The sequence below is a fragment of the Pseudophryne corroboree genome, chromosome 4, assembly GCF_028390025.1.
Source record: "Pseudophryne corroboree isolate aPseCor3 chromosome 4, aPseCor3.hap2, whole genome shotgun sequence".
NCBI classification, from domain to species: Eukaryota; Metazoa; Chordata; class Amphibia; order Anura; family Myobatrachidae; genus Pseudophryne; species Pseudophryne corroboree.
The window spans coordinates 319,135,738-319,138,964 of record NC_086447.1 but is presented as its reverse complement, the minus strand read 5'-3'; the positions used below and the strand labels follow the sequence as shown (position 1 = coordinate 319,138,964).

Below are 3,227 nucleotides of genomic sequence, written 5' to 3'. Positions count from 1 at the left end.
ATCAATCAGGCAAGATGACCTTCAGAGAGAGAGTGACCGGCTAGGCAGCTTTGGCTTTTATACAGTTGGTAAAAACACAATACAATGGAAACTGTAACCTCTTCATCCATAGGTCAAAGGGCTGGTCATTTACAGTACAGGAGGGGTCATAGGTTGGTTTGAATAGGTGGGCGATGTCTGTTCCAAGTGTGCTTGCAGCTAGTCTCCACTGGGTTCCCCCCGAATATCAGAAAACAGTAAATACAGTATAATAGTAATATTCTGTTCCTGCGCATAATTATGCGCAGGAGCGTGCTATCTTCTGCAAACTGCTACCGGTATGTTGCCCTTAAAATACCCTACAGTAGGACACCAAACACCACCTTATAACCTAGTGCTGTCCCCTCTTATCCTGTAAAGGTGAATCCCTTTGTTGCTGTACCATTTACACAAGTATAAATTGCTGGTGCGGTGCATGTGGACTATGTGTACATTGTGCACTATGTGGATTAAATATATGATATGTTTATATGGCTTTTCCATGCGATTACAAATACTACCATAATTACTCATACCACGCGCTAACACACACGACCGCGTGAGCGGTCATACGCAATTTGCGAATATGTGCACGCACGGCAGAAAAAGTACGCGCACGGAGGCCATCTGTGTGTAGTTTGTACGTGACATGTGTACTGCAATACTTTCGACTTTGACACAATCTTTCCACCTTAGTCATCTTCTCCTTTCAGGCGTGGATGTTAATATTACAGTCTTCGACCAGTGGATGACTTGGAAACCTCTTGAACCCATACAAACCAACTCAAATTCAGCACAACACAAAACTTTGTAAAAGCCACTTCATATATATTTATTATTCGGGTAAAGGTGGGTAGCAACGGGTAGGAAATATATATGGATTAGTAGATACACAATAAAACTGAACAACACAATGGTAATCACTATTATAATAAATACTAGAATAGGTGACTTCCCTTCCTTGCATCTCATTCTAACAACCCACTAACACATTGACCAAGACACTAACCACACTCTTTTGGTTGGCCAACACAGACAATTCTAGCTGACTATACAGTCCACAATAACTTAACAGCACTTCATTATTGAGCTTGTTGGGTACCTTTGGCATACTTGTTGATGAATTAAGATCACATGTAATGCAGATATGTGCCACAGGTGTCATAGTTTATAAATACCATTGAAATTGGCAGCCCTTCAGCAATAGGTATTTTCCAAAAGTATTGACTTAAATAGGTTTTTCAAATTTTAACTAACTGCAGCTAAGTATATAAAAAATAGCACATCTTAATGCTTATTGGTCCAGTAGCTGATGAAATACAGATGAGCATGCAGCAAATGATACAGACCTCCCATCTTCTTGTTCTAGGTCCTCACTGCTCATATGCATTTTTCCTGGACCCAGAGTGTCCCTCACAAGCTAAGGGCTAACTGGAAATGCCCACAGCTTTATTAGCTCACAGGGCTCTCCTAGAGAGTTAATGGGCTTAGGCCAAAATTGAAATGCTTTTCATATATCTGAAAGGTACTCACCAGGACTGCACATCTTTCTCACAACAGGAAACAGGTTCTAATTGAAGTCTGGCTTGGGCATGTTCTTCTACATGCTGCTGCTTTGTCTTCCAGATGAAACCACTTTCATCATCCATGCTTCTCTCTCTCTCTCTCTCTCTCTCTCACTCTCTCTTGTCTACTCCTATTTTACGGCAACAGTCTTAGCAGTAGGAACTCAACAGTTGCCCCTCCTTGCTTGCCAATGGGTCCCCAGTAGTGTAGTCCTTTATTGATGTTTATATTTGTTAAATAATATCTGTCTTTTATCTTGAATTATTAAAACATAAATATACATTTGCACATATGTGTACAGTACATTTTATTTAATTGGTATCAACACCAGCTCTTTCTTTTCTATTTGTGGACCCTCACCAATGATTCTGAGTATTAAGACAGGCATTTACAACATTCATTTTCCATCTCCGCCTAATGTTGGCAGCAGATCCACCTTTATGCTGTTTCTTGCTTTATCTTCCACTACAATTTTCCTTATAGTGATCTCTCATTAGTGATCCAGGGAGTTGATGCGTCCGCAGAACCTACTATCATACCACACTGAAAGGCGCCCAATACCGTCCGATCTTGGAAGCTAAACAGTGTTGGGCTTGGTCAGTACTTGGATGGGGGACCACCAGGGAATACTGAGTTTAGTAACACTGACAGCAGAATCACTGCTCTTATCTTCTTTCAATCTATGAATTCTTTCACACTGTGATCTGTCTGGCACAAAAAGACAATACGTGTGATTCATGGGTATGAGCTAAAATTGCACAAATTAAGTGCCTCTATTTTTGATACCAACTTGCGGAGGTGGCAGGTTTGGTTCTCATAACTCAATTTAGGAGTTTATTTTGGTTATTATACCTTTGATCATATTTTGAGACCAAAGATTTTTAGAATTTATGTTATTCGTGTGGTTGTGTTTGTGTTTGTGTTTGTAATTTTGGATACCATATTTTAAAGAACTCTATTAAAAGTCATGTTTTAATATGTTTATCATATTTTGATCAATGTCAATCAATTTAAGAGTGCACCCACACAAGAGTCTTACTTCTTCTCCACTCATTTTCTATATATTTCAAGGCTCTCTTTGAGCCTTGTGGTCTAGTTAGGATCGGGCTAGCACACATGCAGGGTGTGTACAGACATCCACTGCGATGTGTGCTAAGCCCATATCAGGCTCGTGCTGAGTCTGAATTGGCCCATGTGCACCCCCATTAATATCGAAATATTAAGTTGTAACTACTGTATGTCCTATTTTTAAGTAAAGGTATTTTTCACTGCAATTTATGTCTAAAAATCAAATTAAATATCTTTTTGATTTGGAATCAGAATCATTAGATAGATAGACAGACAGATAGCTAGATAGCAGTAATAAGTGCAACGTGATAATTCACCAGCCAATCAGCTCCTAACTATTGATTTACATATTGGAGCTGATTGGCTGGTGCAGTTTCACCTTGCACTTATCACTGCTTTATCACTTCTCTAGGCTTCATACATCTGCCCATTTTACAAAGGAAAAGGGGGGGGGGATGGGAAAACTACTGCACTAGTACCGTATACTAAATTGAACAATGAAAAAAACCCAACTTACAATTCATAACAATTCCTTGTCTAATGTATCAATTGGGGGTGCTGCCACACATATATTG

The 3,227-nt window shown here is 39.4% G+C and overlaps 1 pseudogene; it reads left to right on the top strand.

The window, feature by feature from the left end:
* Positions 1-2,109: 2,109 nt before the first annotated feature.
* LOC134912518 (5S ribosomal RNA) lies at positions 2,110-2,229 on the top strand (annotated as a pseudogene).
* Positions 2,230-3,227: the final 998 nt, after the last annotated feature.